At 41.7% G+C, this 15,335-nt stretch overlaps 2 non-coding genes across 2 annotated transcripts; one reads left to right on the top strand and one right to left on the bottom strand.

The window, feature by feature from the left end:
* The first annotated feature begins 9,845 nt into the window (after nucleotides 1-9,845).
* TRNAA-AGC (transfer RNA alanine (anticodon AGC)) lies at nucleotides 9,846-9,917 on the top strand. Its single transcript has one exon. It is a non-coding gene; the product is annotated as a tRNA-Ala (tRNA).
* A 1,329-nt stretch (nucleotides 9,918-11,246) lies between these two features.
* TRNAS-GCU (transfer RNA serine (anticodon GCU)) lies at nucleotides 11,247-11,328 on the bottom strand. The gene has a single exon. It is a non-coding gene; the product is annotated as a tRNA-Ser (tRNA).
* Between the last annotated feature and the right edge of the window lie 4,007 nt (nucleotides 11,329-15,335).

Below are 15,335 nucleotides of genomic sequence, written 5' to 3'. Positions count from 1 at the left end.
GGTCAGAAAAGGAAATGAGGCAACAGAAGCAGAGGTTAGAGCGATCCATCCATGAGCCAAAGAATGTTGGTGGCCTCTAGAAGCCATAAAAGTCAAGGAATGAATTTTCCACCAGAGTCTTCAGAAAGAATGCATCTCTGCCATTACCTTCAGTTTATACCTACAGGACCAGGAACCAATTACCCAATAAACATGGCAAGCGTGTGCTTAGGGCATCAGAAAAACGGGCACCAGTTTCCAAAGCAAAGACCCATAGATGCCAAGCAGACAGGACACAAGGAAATGCAAGCACCCTGGTGGAAGTGAACAGACAGGGTACTCAATGAAATTGATGCTGTTTTGTAAATTTTGTAAACAGTAACAATTATATTTTTCTTTTCATTTCAGACAGATTGTGTATAGCCTCATATTTAGTTCTCTCCCGCACATCACATAGAAACATGCCAGCAGCACTGTAATCATGTGACTTATGATGCTCCAAGGCCAGGAGAATGGCTCAGGGAGCACAGCAAGACCTATTTCAGGCCCAGGGAAATCAACTGTTAATGCAGCCTGCTGAGGCAGAGGGAGGAGGGATCAGATAGTTAGGAGAGAGTTCTTTTAAAGGAGGAGCTGTTAGATCCACCTGCAAATTAGACAAAATCACTTGTCTTGTGCAGAGAGCGCTGTTTTATCTCAGATTCCAGAGGCGTGTGTAGCTTGTGTGTACTGGATGGGTCCCCGCTGAGATTGCTGCAGGGAGCTAGGGCTGTGTCCTGGGCTTGCCTTCTTTCGCTGAAGCTTCTGTGTCCTAAACGCCAAGCAAAGAAGGAAGAAGCTGTTTCTGTATTGATTTGGAAATCACTACAACATCCACGAAGTGAAAAAACCGAGATGCAGTGGAATGTGTTTGGTATTTCCTTATTTGTATAAAAACTGGAGGAAATAATATCTCTGAGAGAATACCCAAGAAATTAGGCTTGCCTGTGCAAGGAGGAAATCGGCGACCCGGAATGTTGTGGGAGAGTGAGGGATGAGACTTTCACATTATCTCGGCGACAACAAGTTTGGTTTTTGGTCCATCAAGCAGGGACACCGGAAATCTAAGTTTCACATCTTTTGCTGTCTCTTTATGATACCTGGATATCAAAAAGCATAAAGACAGCCGAAGAAAAAAATGTATTAAAGAGCACACTTTCTACCCGCTCTCACCTCACCCAGGTGGTTTGGGCGGGGCCCCTGGGTGTCCCCTTTCCTGCCTCGCTCCCCCCACCTCATCCCCTCAGAGGTTTCAGTCACCGTGTGTCCTAGGGGCGCCGAGCCCTGCTGCAGGGCACTGACTCTCACAGCCCTTCTACAGTCCCGCGAGGAATATTCTGGGACGCAGAGCCGCGTTGAGACTCACAGCCAACCGGCCAGGCCCTCTGAGCGCCCCAGCCGGGATTCCACCGAGGGAAGGGGAGGTGAGCACGGGGAGTCACCGCAGGGTGCAAGGGCCAGGTTAGAGACGAGAAGACTTTACTGTCTTTGCGAGTATATAACCTACTTTGCTTGAAACCAGGTCTTGGGTGAGTAGAGGGCACAGCGGTTGTTCCCTGGAGCCCTAACGCTATTCACCTCAGGTCGGTGCCTGGATCAGGGACCCCCTGTGGCCAGCCGGCCCTTCACCTCCCTCTTCCCGCAAGAAGCTCTACATCTCTGGTTGAGTGATTAGAATCTTTGCAGCCCTAGACACTGGCATTGTGGGATTTTAAGGGAGAGGCGATTTTAAGGGAGGTTCTGCAGCTGAGTTCGACTCTCCTAGCTTTCTCTTTCTCCTTTCGCTTTCCTCCCCTCCAAATGACTACTTGAGTGCAAGTGTTGAGTACTTGGCGATCTGAGTCTCTTAATGGAGTTCTTTTGTTAGAGACCCTCACTTAGGGCATTCAAACGAAGAGTCTAAATTACAAAAGATGAGGAACAGTAGCAGCAAAGTTTGTTTTCAGAAAACTTCATCTCGTTTGGAAGGATTGGGCTGCCTCGACTTTTATTGACCCCTTGTGGTCAGTGTAGAACTGCTCCATAGTGTTTTCTAGGCTTTTACCTTTCAGGAGCAGATTACCAAGCCTGTCTTCTGAGGCAGCTCTCCGTGGGTACAAACCGCCAACATTTGGCTAGTAATTGAGCACTTTGTCCTTTTTCTGCTCTCCTTGCCCTATTCCGTTTCTTTTTGAGCAAAGCAGGAAGAAAGGAATGAAGGTGCCTATAGTAAATGTCAGGGATGGGTTTCCCCAAGTGGAAGTAGAATGTCAATAGAATTCTAAGAGAAATAAGGAGGGTAAAACGAGGAGAATGCCTGCACAGGGACTTGAACACAGGACCCTCAGGTTAAAAGTCTGATGCTCTACCAACTGAACTACTCAGGCACATTGTCTGAAGTTTTCATGACTACCTAACGTGCGTTTTAGGTAGGCCAATTGGTTTTATGTTTTATGTCCTAGTCCCCAAATAGCTTCCTTGAAATTTTCCTGCTTGCCAAGAGATTCTGTTTCAAACAGATGTTATAATCGCTAGGAGAATTTCCCTTCCTTTTATCTTGTCTTTTGTCTCTTTAGATTTTCAGAAACAGAGTTGGTCACCTAGACAAAGCGCAGTTGCCTTTCAGATAGCATTGCTACACTCAGATGGCTTAATTTTTACCAAGTGTCCTTTGTTTCTTGTTTACCCACCTGCGTCTATTTTTCTCAAAGCAACACTCCTACTACTCTTCTTTGTATGCCTCTGCATTGTCTTGTATGTACACCTTTCTTGCAGCCTTGGGAGGCAGAGGCCAAAGGAGTTGAAGGAGAGAAAAACTGAAAGCTGGGGAGAAGGTTCCATGACGGTGAGCAAGTAAAGGTGCATGGATTTAAGCTTCTGCATCTCTGTGCTTGCCTTTCTTCATGATGCAACTTCTCCACCATCTGTAAGCCACTCCTACTTCGTTTCATTTTATTTCTTCTCCTCCTTTTCTTAGGTCCGCTTTTTTCTCTTCCTCCTTCAGGTCTTTGTGTCCATTTTGTGTGTGTGTGTGTGTCGTAGATAATGTTTACTATTCACATCCAATGGAAAATGAGAATTATCTTGATGAATTAGTGTACATTAAAACGTAACATTCAGAATATGACCTTAGATAGCTTTTGAATTTTGTCCTAAACTTGGAGAAAAAAACTGTACAGGGGCTCTGGGAACAAGTGGGGGAAGTTTTGGAGTGAAGGAAAGCTTAACGTCTCTGGGGAGGAAAGACAGGGAGAGGAGCAGGAAAAGATTATTTTTTATTTATTGCGAATAACTCAGCACTTCCAAGAAATCAAGACTACGTGAAAACTGAGAGAATTAGTGATTACTTAACTTTAGGAATTTGTGGATATGTCATCTCTCCTACCCTACCAACATACAAGGCAGAGTTGAGAGTGGGTTACACAAAATCACCTTGAATTGTTTTGTGGATGAATCCACAGGGAAACTAGGGAATGACTTTTAGGCAAAATACTTTGTGGTTAATTAGCATTTCAATGAGATAAGCGTCCCTCCAAGCTATTTGGGCACCTTTTTCTCCATTTGATATAACTTGGAAGTCACTAAACTGCACCTCCCACTTCAGGACCAGTCTTCTGGGGAGATTTGGGACCCACTACCTCATTCCACCTCAATATCAGCTGATTCTTTGACTTGTGGGTAGAGGATAAAGTTTTTAAAAGCTATGTTATGAATGGATTGTAATAAAATATTTTCCTGGCATTAAAACTAGATATTTCTACAAAGGAAGCTCTTGTTTGTGGTTCCAGACTTTTCTCCCTAGAGCAACGCTGTATTATCTTTGAGACCATAAGGTCCGAAGGTACCAATGCCTGGAAATCCCTCTCTTTATGCTGTCATCTGCACCCCTTTATAGAAGAGTTTAGCTTTTGGGTCGTAATTCTCCACCCAAACGCATCTTCATTATAAGTGATGTAGACGAGAGTGCTCTCAAAGAAATATGTCACTTCTGATCATCTCACAATCTCAGTTTATTAATTCTAGGTAATTGTTCTCAGACATTTCAGATGATATTTGATTCCTTTTATGAATGTTGTTAAAATTCCCTCCAACTGCAAAGTGAAAAATTTAAAAACAGAGACCTAATGTTCCCTTATCAACACTTTCACTTACATGCTTGTACCATATCCTCACAGTATTGGCTGTGTGGTGTAATGGATAAGGTAACTGATTCCAGATGTAGAGGATTGAGGGTTCAAGTCCCTTCATGGTTGTTTTTTCTTATGCCCAACGAGTAGAAGATTCTTGAATTGACTTCCAGTAACTAATTCCTGTGGTGTTGATGGAAGGAAGAATTAATATAGGTGAAGTTTCTTCTTTCACACATCAATGATTAAAATTAAAGAGGCTTAGGAAATCTGAAATGGGCTGAACCTCAAAAAGACAAGGAAGCAAATCTGTGTACCCACCAATGATACTCTTAGTTGATTACTTTTTTGAAATAACTTTTTAAGATTTCAAATGGCTGTTTATTTCTTTTCTTAAACATACTAGCCAATCGTATTCTAATTGCACAGAACTATGAATCAGAAGTTGTCTCTATGTTCCTTTCTCTTTACTTTATGTAGATGCCTTATCTTCTTCATCAATTCCAGGCCCTTCACAGTTACTCTTCTTTTTTTTTTTTCCTGGTCTTTTCCCATTTCAAACTCCAAGAATCATAGCAGCAATTTGATTTAACTTGTGAAAACTAACCAGTGATGTGATGGTTATTGTCCTTCTGCAAAAGATTCTACATGGATGGTAGATCATGTAGCCTGTAAAATGCAGAACATAATATATAAATTTACCTTCAAAATGTTTTTCCATCCCCTCACTATTGAGAATCCTTACAAATCACATTGACTTCTATTTTTCCCAGGATCTATGTGGATTATACATACAATTTAAAGGTTTTGGATTTCCAGACTAGAACACAGGGAACGTATGTATGTTTCTTCAACTAAGTTCAACTTTAGTATCTCATAAAATCTTATACTTTAAGAAAAGTTCCTCCTTTGAGATGTTCCAAGAGTGATATACAGAGTAGATTGGACCTTCTCACAAATAACATACTGAATTCACTTTTGAGACTTTCAAGTACAACTTGATTCCACAAGAATGCATCCCTGCATTCCTCCATATCGCAAATTTAAAAGGGTATGTTTGGAGCCCAGGTGTTCTAGCATAATATCAACCTATAACTTCACAGTTACCCAAAATTATCCTAATTTTGCTTCACAAGACTCAGAGCCAAATTAACCCCTGCTCTATCATTCTACCTGTACTCAAGTGACTGCAAATCTTTGTGTCTGACATCTGTCTAATTGTCACCTTCAAGGAGACCTTTGCTTCTATTTACTGCTCTCACATTCGATTGCTCTGAGAAGCTGCCATCTGGGTCAGCTGGGAGGCAAGTTCTGTTAGAAAAATGGGGACTTCACAGTTTATAAGGGGACTTCATATGGTTCCTGTGAAGATGGAGAAGATTCTTATTGGTGCAGAAATTGGCAAAGAAGAGGTACAAGTTATCTCACCTGGAGGTTGCTGCTCCTTAAGTCTTCTAAGATAGTCCAGGAAGATAGTGTAATTAGTATAAAGTCCAAAATCCAAGATCACTCTAGGGGCCAAGCATACCCCTTGTTTTCAAAAGAATGCCTTTAAGGAGCTCCAAATCTTCAAATTACAATAGAGTTTCTTCAGGGTTCACTCTACCTCCGTGTAGAGACCCTCTCCTCTACAGCCACATGCTTTATACAAATGTCTAGATGAGAGATCTTTGTAACATTCTAGTCTCAGGAATCACTGTATATATAAAACATCCACCTGAATTTGCACCTTAAATTTGTAAGCATCTCAAATAAATGAAATCCCAGATCAAATTCTTTTTTTTACCCCTTTCCAATCCTATCCAATGCCCCCAAAGAAGAAGAAAACAACATAACAAGTGGTAAAGTCCATTCCTCCTTTCTCAAAGTGAAAGGACCTAGCATCTCCACAATCCAGAGACTTGGGGATCCTCCTAAAAATTTGCAAATTTTAGTTCCATCATCAACCTTGACCTCTCAACACTGTGCCATCCTACTCATCCCTTAAGGCACTATTTTGATCATCTATTTGACAGTAGGACAGAGCATAAGGTTGCTGTTCTCATTGAATGCATAACTCTCAAATAATACTACAAATCTGATTTTACACATTTGAAATCTTCCTCTTCAGAGTCCTATTGAGAAAAGAGAATATGTGAGTAGCAAAATGCACTGTAAATATTCCCAGAGCTGCTCCAGGAGAAAGTTGGGCTTAGTAGCCTTTGGTGTATAAGTTAGAAGTAAGGGAAAACTGAAAGTATCTACTTCAGACGGGGGTGTGAATCTTAGATCCTCGGATTAAAGGCTTGGTGCATTGAGCTCTCCAGAAGTTTGATGAGTTCAGTAAGAGCCTATTCAAACAGTGCTTCCTCGTAGCAAAAATTTCCCAGCAGCTCAGTTCACTCCAGTTTCCTCAGCACCACTTCTTAGGCTAGCAGTTCTCAAACACGGCTGAAAAATGGAAATATCCATGGAGAATTTTAAAGATGTAGATCCAATCATCTCCCTATCCAGTGATTCTCAGTCCATTCAGGATCTATAGAGGTGGAGTCAGGAATACATATATTCACAAAGTTCTCAGGCAATTCCCCAAGTTTAAGAACCACAACTTCATGCCTCTAAGCACCCATGTCAGCTACTTCCCAGTGCCAACGAGGTCTCAGTCAGTTATTTGAGGGAGGTTAGGATAGCGGAGATGACTAGTGCTGGGGAGGAACTGAAGAGGTGATATATAAAATACTCCAATATTCAGGAAGATAAAACCTCTCATGAGGGAAAAAATATCAGAACGAAAACTAAAAGCAAGAGAAGACACAATGGTTAAGGAGTACCTCCTAAAACTCGTATGTGGGTTGACTGACACCACAAATTTTGGCAAGAGGCTGAAGCTTCTGGTCTCTTAGCCTCTGTGATGGCTGAGGTTTGAATGCCTGTCCAGGAAGAGGAGTGGGCTGTTACAAAAGATTAATATGCTTGCAGTTCTTGCTCAGCCTCCAACATTTGTCCCACATGCTTCTGTGTGGCTCTCAGAACCCTAGCTGCAGCTTCACAAGACAAAGCCACTGCTCAATTTCCCAACCAGTGTTTTGGGCTCCAGGGTTTGCTTGAACAGTGACTGTCCATGACACCATATACTTACAGTTTTTTGCTTAGTATCTGTTTTCTCTCTGCATCTGCATTTAAGTTTCCCAAGCCAATTTTTCAGGTTCTTCGCTTTTGTATTCTTTCCCAATAATTATTTGCTGTGGCTGTGATAGCCAGAAGTAGTGAAGGTGCTAGACCCTGGTGTGATGGTTGGAAAATTCCTAATACCACAAAAACTTTGTGGAGAAGGAGCAACTAATTTGGAGTTGAGAGCCAAAGCCACTTGAATTAATGCTGACTTTGGCACAGTGGTTAATGGGATCAACTGCTCACCAAAGTATTGGTGATTTCAAACCACCAGTGGCTCCACAGGAGACAGATGTGGCAGGTGGCTTCTGTAGATTTACAGCCTTGGAAACCCTATGTGGTCCCCAAGAGTCAGAATTGACTGGACAGCAGTGAGTTTTTCGGGTTTTTATGTATCCCCCTGGCTGAGACTTCGATGTTCTAGGGTTTAACTGGTCCCTATCCATGGAAGGAGTCCTGGTGGGGCAAGTGGTGAGAAGCATAGCTTCCAAGCCAAAGGTCAGCAGTTCCAGTCCATCAGCCACTCTCTAGAAATACTATGGGGCAGTTGGATTTTGGTTTTTCCTTGGGAAAGGAGTCCCTAGGTGGACTTAAATAGTTAACACTTACTTGTTGGTTACTGAAACATTGGAGGTTCCTGTCACCCAGAGGCACCTGGTGATCTAATTCCAACAAATTAGCCATTGACAACCCTGGAGAGGACAGTTCTACTGTGACACACATGGGGTTGCCGTGAGTCAGAATCGACTCGATAACAACTGGTTTTCCCTGAGAAAACACCTCCAAATATGGATTCCCGTTACTTTATTGAGACATCTTATCATGTGCAATGCACAATGGATTAGCAGTCCATCTCCTTAACCAGTCAGCCACCTTGTCAGGAATACAGGGAAAGAGAATCAAAGAGAAGGAAAGCTTATACACTCAGTTTTGCCCTGAGGTAATTTAGACATCAGCATATCAGGAGGTAGCCCAGAGCAAAACCAGTCATATCTTTTTGTGGGAGATATGCTTTGAAAGAATTTACTTTAGCCTCTCTCTTCCGGAGGGCCTGCCGACAGCATAGTAAAGATGGGAACTTGGTCACTTTCTACCTGCACGCTTGTCCATATCCTATCTTTTCTTACAGACTCTTCTCCAAACCCTATCCCTTTCCTCTCTGCCATCTACTTCTCTGCTGCTGCTTCCCCCCTCTGCTCAGCGTCATCCTTTCTCCAGCTATAACCCCTTCCACTCTTTCCTATTGATTCCATTCCTCACACTCACTCCTCCTTGCACTCTTTTTCAGACAGGTGTCTTTCTAATATGGTAATAACTTAATCTATGAAGTTAATAATTTGTCTACTTAACTGAGCAGTCCAAGGCGCTGGATTAAGGTTTCCATCTCTACCAGGAATTGGGTTCGAATCCCACCGCTGACAGCTGCATTGGTAAACCCTGGCGGTGTAGTTTAAGAGCGGTGGCTGCCAACTGAAAGGCTGGCAGTTTGAATCCACGAGGCGCTCTTGGAAACTCTATAGGGCACTTCTACCCTGTCCTATAGGGTCGCTATGAGTTGGGATCGACTCAATGGCGAAGGGTTTGGTTTTTTTGTTTAATCTATGCGTTCCGGACACATGTTCTCTCCATCCAAGATTTGGATTTTATCCATTATATCTGGATTAACAGTAGCACCACATGGGGAATTTGCGAATTCTCCAGGCACAGGGAAACTTTATAAAGAGCGAATTTGTTTTGAAGTTTGTGCCCAGCCCACGAAGGGCTTCTCTTGTTCTTTCCTTATTAAGGAAATAATTTTCTCTAAAAAGAGATGTTTTAAAGACAGGAGTGTCCACCTTTCACCTCTCTCTTTTGACTTCTGACTTCCGTCTCTTCAAAACCAGAGCTACGGCATCGCCGAGGCAAAACTACATTGTCAAACCCAGGTGCTGGACACAGGCGTTTGCAAGAGCATGACTGTACTTGTCGCTCTTCGTTTCGGTCTAATTGAGCCGTTGCTGTAGATCCGATCCTGACCTCATAAGGTTTCCAAGGAGTGAACTGTAAGCCTTTCCGTTAGCAGCCATACGTACTAACGAAGGCGTACCAGGGCTCCTGTTTCGGTCAAGTACTTTGAATTAGTTAACTTCTAGTCTTCTTTCCACACCTGGATCTTCATTCTTTCGCAGCACTCATGGAACTCATCTTTCTATTCCCCTGTACTATCTTTTGTGCCTTTCTGTAAGCTTCATAGGCAGAGAACGACTTTTCAAGAAGACAATCAAAAGGCTTAACAGAACGTTCAATCCCGAGACTCTCCCTCGTGGTGGACTGAACTGACAGACTTTTAGGCAGTTGGCTAAAAGCAGTCCTTGAAGAAGCCAAAAGCTGTTGGCCGATCTCAGAGTCATTTGGTTGGAGTGCTTTTTTTTTTTTTTTCATTTTCCTGTCATAGCTGTGAGGCCTGATGCAATTCAGGAACACAAGAATTGAACATAATGGACTTTGACTTGCAAAAACTGACCTTTTAATATGCCTACAGACCAGGCTAGAAGTCAGTATTATGAATTGTTCTCATGATTTTCTTGTAATGGGGGTATAGCTCAGTGGTAGAGCACGTGCTTAGCATGCACGAGGCCCTGGGTTCAATTCCCAGTACCTCCAAATGTTATTTCCCTTTCTCACTGACTGGCACTTGACTCTGGTCAGATTTGTTTCAGACTTCTCCCATTTTTCTCTTCCTGAATATCTTTTGTTGTGTTTTTCCTACTCACAGAAAGGATAAATTGCTTGATAATTACTCTCTTGGACCATAGTCCTGGACACTCTTTGGGCTTCCCAACCTAACTGCTTAAGAACAATGATGTAAGGAGGAACTGGAATAAAAGAAGGTGCTCACTCAGGACCTGCTGATGGTGAAGCAACAACATCCCACCGTGTCACAGACCGCCTGTTCTCCTTTACTACAATTTCTCATTATTATTAAGAAGTAGGGAAGGAAAATACAGATGGAAAGTCGGGGGAAGTGACTGTTGGACAACTTCCTTTTGAGTCTTCTTTTTTCCCTCACCTGTGCCTGTGTCAATGAACAGATAGCAGTTTCAGGAGGAAGGTTTCCATCTGCTTTTCTTTTTCCCATTCCTTCTACACTTCCACACCTACCCATATAATCTTGGTCAGCAAACAAACAACAACCTGTTGTATCAAGTGGATTTCAACTCATAGTGACCCTACAGGACAGAGTGCAACTGCCCCATAGGGTTTCCAAGGAGTGCCTGGTGGATTTGAACTGCCAGCCTTTTGGTTAGCAGCTATAGCTCTTAACCACTATGCCACCAGCTCTTCCTGGTCAGCAAAATGTCGGTTCAATCACCAGTCATGGAGATCTGTGATCCCAACCACAGAGATCTGTGATCCCAACTCTTTGTTAACCTTGAAGTGTTTGGATGCTATCCAGAGGAAAGGGATTTCTCAGGAAACCTTAAGTCTTCCAGCATCCACAGTTGAAAAATTATTTCCAGAGGTGGAAAGAGCTGCTAAGCTCTCTTAAAACCACAAAAGTCTTGAGCAAAAAGAGCTGCATGCTCCTATTGGAAAAACACCCATAGTCCATTTTCCTTAGGAGGAAGGGAACTTTCTGACTTCCTGCCTTGTAGAGAGAACAGAGGGGACATAGGCAACCCTGGTAGTCTCAAAGTACTTCTTTGGCCATCCATATTTTGTGCATCCTAAAGACCTAGTTCCAAACCTTCTTTCACCTTCTCTTCTAGTTCTTCCACACCCAAACCCACTTCCCTTCTCTTATCTTCCCCTTCATATTCTTCATCCCATTATGTGTCACCTTCACCTTTCCTCTCCCCGTCCCCTTTTATCCTGTCTCCAGTGCTTCCTACTAGTAAAATTTTAACCTTTGGGTTAGCAGCCAAGCTCTTAACCACTGTGCAACCTAGGGCTCCAAATCTTACTCCCACAACAAGTGGGGAAAAGAAGAACCGACGAGGGTGGGATTCGAACCCACGCATGCAATGCACAATGGATTAGCAGTCCATCGCCTTAACCACTCGGCCACCTCGTCAGGGATAAAGGGAAAGAGAATCAAAGAGAAGGAAACTTAGGCACTCAGTTTTGCCCTGAAATAATTTAGACATCTACATATCTGGAAGTAGCTCAGTGGAGAGCCTCACTAGGGGGCTTTGTGGATTAGTTGATTAAAAAAAAAAAAAACTGTCTGCAGGGCCCTTTCAAGCACCTCCCCCTCCCCCATCTGTCTTTCTCTTTAATAATAGTACAAAATGGGAGCTTAATGTGCACGATTTTGTTTTGGGTGATTGAAGAGATTTTGTTAGCATTTGGTTTTTCTTTTCTTCCCTTTTTTGTCATACTCCTTCTACCGTCACAGTCACTTTAAGGGATATAGAAGCTCATAGCATAGAAATGAAAGAGCATTGAAGGAAGTCCATTGAGTTGTCTTTTTCCTGTCTATGTGTGCAGAAATTGAATGGAAAATATTAGGAGAAGTGAATCTGTATTCCCTCAAGATTGGTTTTAAACAGTGTTGAAGCGAAGAAAAAGTGTAGATGTACGGAAGATGGAAGCCAGGGCCACATACGTGCAAAGCGTGTGCTCTACCTGAGATTCATGCTCCTTGAGCATTGGGGTAGTGTTGGTCAGTGTTAAGAGGCATCAGCAGCTGCTTTAGGCAGGAGGTGCTCAGGGATCAGTGGGGGATACTGATTCTTTATAGGGCTTGAAAGCCAAGGCAGAGGATTGGAAACATGTTGGATGAATAGCCACAAGAGGTTTCCATGGTGGCTTTTTTACAACCTCGAGTTGTTAAAAGTCTCTGTCTTCTATTATGGGTGTCAAAGAATCAAATCCCCATTTTCAGCTCTTGATTTCCTCAATAGTTGACTTAACCTGAGGCACAAAGCTAAAAAAATTAATATTTTGGCCATGTAAAAGCCTTCACTATATTTGCTGTTTGCTCGATCAGAATATATGTGTCAGATTTGATGTAGGAAAGCAATGGCAAAAGAACACCCGGTAGTGATGTACTCTGCATTTCATTCTAAGGGTCTTTTCTACTCGAGATATCAGGTAACTCAAGGGTCCTAAGAACAATCCAGAAAAGAATTCATAAGACATGAACAAAACAGCAGCTTCAGGATTTAGAAAAGGTGAATTATAAGAGTAAGATAGAAGGTAAATAGACAGGATTTAAAGAACAAAAGTGAATGAAGCATTTATTCATGAAAAAAAATTAAGTCATTCTCAAACAGAAGTAGGTACAGAAAAGGGAGTTCTGAAAAATTGTGAGTGGAGGGGCATGGGGGAAAGCCTGGAAGAGGGAGAAGATAAACTCATATGAGATTCAAGATATCTTGGAACACACCTGTAAGAATGTTACATAGTGAACTCGGGTAGTGCTCTGGTCTCTGGCCTTGGATTTACGAGTGATCAGTAAACACCTGCATGTAAAAAAAAAAAAAAAAAAAACCTGCATGTAGAGGGTGAATAAAGACTGAAAAAATGTACTTTGAGATTTGGGGGTTAGAAATTCATTTGTGATACTTGTGGAAAATAAATCAGCTTGCCTCAAGACTGGTCTAGAACCCTGAGATTTATCATGGTGAAAACTCAATTCTCTGAACTACATAAGAAGATATTTAAAAAACAAAAATCATTTCCTGGTACCAGATTTCTAGTGCCTGTTAGCCTTTTCTCATCATAGTTTGCACAAATATGAGCCTTTGCCAATACTTATAAAAATAACGCTGAGTCTTTTTCAAAATTGGCAGAACATGGTTTGTCTGTCAGACTTGTTCTTTCAGTGGGCTCAGGGGATTTGTACAATAAGAACAAGGAACAGTGTGTGGTAGGTTTCACTTAAGGAGAAAACTAGAGTGTCACACACAAAACTGATGGGAATGTGTATATGTTTACCTGAGTGTCTGTGTATGTGTGTGTAAATACTGGGTGGTGTCTTGGCTGTTTGATGCTGTAAAAGCAGTATGTGTAATGTCAAGCAACCCTCATTACAGTATCATTCAGAATAGTTTCACTGTCCTAAAAATGTCTGTGCTCCACCGATTCATCCCTCGAAACCTCTCTGAATTGCTGGCAGCCACTGATCTTTTTACTGTCTAAAATTTTGTCTTTTCTAGAATGTCATGTATTTGGAATAATACAATATGTAGCATATCAGACTAACTTCTTTCACTTAGCAATATGCATTTAAGATTCCTCCGCCGCTTTTCATAGCTTGAAAGCTCACTTATTTTTGTTGCTGAATAATACTCCATTATATGGATGTGTGCCACAGCTTGTTTACTTATCTATTTAAGGACATCTTGATTGTTTCCAATTTTTGGCAATTATCAGTAAAGCTGCTATAAACATTTGTGGGCAGGGTTTTGGTGGACATAAACGTTTACTTCACTGGGTAAATACCTAGATGCAAAATGGCTGAATCATATATTTATGTATGCCTATGTGTCTGTATGGGCTGTACTTTGGCCCTGATGGACTTGTTCTAATTTTCTTCAACTTCATCTTGAACTTCCATATGAGCAATTGATGGCCTGTTCCACAGTCGTCCCCTGGCCTTGTTCTGACTAATGACATTGAGCTTTACCGTCATCTCTTTCCACAGATATAGTTGATTTGATTCATGTGTATTGCGTATGGTGAGGTCCACATGTATAGTTGCCATTTATGTTGTTGAAAAAAGGTATTTGCACTGAAGAATTAATTGGTCTTTCAAAATTTTATCATGCAATCTCCGGGACCGTTACTATTACCATATTTTCCAACAACCAATCCTTCTTTGTTTCCAACTTTCACATTCCAATCACCAGTAATTATTAATGTGTCTTGACTGCATGTTTGATCAATTTCAGACTTAAAAACTGGTAAAAATCCTCAATTTCTTCACCTTTGGCATTAGTGGTTTGTCCATAAATTTGAATGACAGTTGTATTAACTGGTCTACCTTGTAGGCATGTGGATATTATCCTATCACTGACAGCATTGTACTTAAGGATAGACCTTGAAATGTTCTTTTTGGTGACGAATGCAACCGCATACCCTCTTCAAATTGTCATTCCTAACATAGTAGGCTATGTCGTTGTCCGTATCAAAATGTCCAATACTGTCCATTTCAGCTCACTAATGCCTAAGATATTGATCTTGATGCATTCCATTTCAATTTTGACATCTTCCAATTTTCCTAAATCCATGCCTCCTATATTCCACATTCCAATTATTAATGAACATTCGTACATGTTTCTTCTCGTTTTGAGTTGTGCCACATCAGCAAATGAAGGTCCTAGGAGATTGACTCCATTCACATCATTAAGGTCGACTGAACTTTGAGGAGGCAGTTTATCCCCAGTCATATTTTTTGTGCCTTCCAACATGAGAGGCTCATCTTTCACCAGTATATCAGACAATGTTCTGCTGCTAGTCATAGGTTTTCGCTGGCAAATTTTTTCAGAAGTAGACTGCCAAGTCCTTCTTCCTAGTCTGTCTCAGTCTGGAAGCTCAGGTGAAATCTGTCTCCCAAGGGTGACTCTGCTGGTATTTGAAATACCAGTGGCAAAGTTTCCAGTGTCACAGCAACATACAATACTACGGCATGACAAACTGACAGACATATGATGGACCATCTCAAGAATAGATTTGACACATTGAACATGAATGGTCGAAGACTAGACAAGTTCTAGAATGACATCAAGGGCATCATACATGAAGAAAGCAAGGGGTCATTAAAAAAGAGAGGAAAGAAAGAAAAGACCAAAATGGATGTCAGAAGATACTCTGAAACTTGCCCCTGAACACAGAGTAGGTAAAGTGAAAGGAAGAAATAATGAAATAAAAGAGCTGAACAAAGGATTTCAAAGGGTGGCTCAAGAAGCCAAAGTAAAGTATTATAATGAAATGTGCAAAGACCTGGCATTAGAAAACCAAAACCAAAGATCACACTCGGCATTTCTCAAGCTGAAAGAATTGAAGAAAAATTCAAGGCTTAAGTTGCAATATTGAAGAATTCTACAGGGAAAATAATAAATGGTGCAGGAAGCA

The sequence above is a fragment of the Elephas maximus genome, chromosome 1 (assembly GCF_024166365.1).
Source record: "Elephas maximus indicus isolate mEleMax1 chromosome 1, mEleMax1 primary haplotype, whole genome shotgun sequence".
NCBI classification, from domain to species: domain Eukaryota; kingdom Metazoa; phylum Chordata; class Mammalia; order Proboscidea; family Elephantidae; genus Elephas; species Elephas maximus.
The sequence above is the reverse complement of the archived record's forward strand: the minus strand, read 5'-3'. Positions and strand labels throughout refer to the sequence as shown.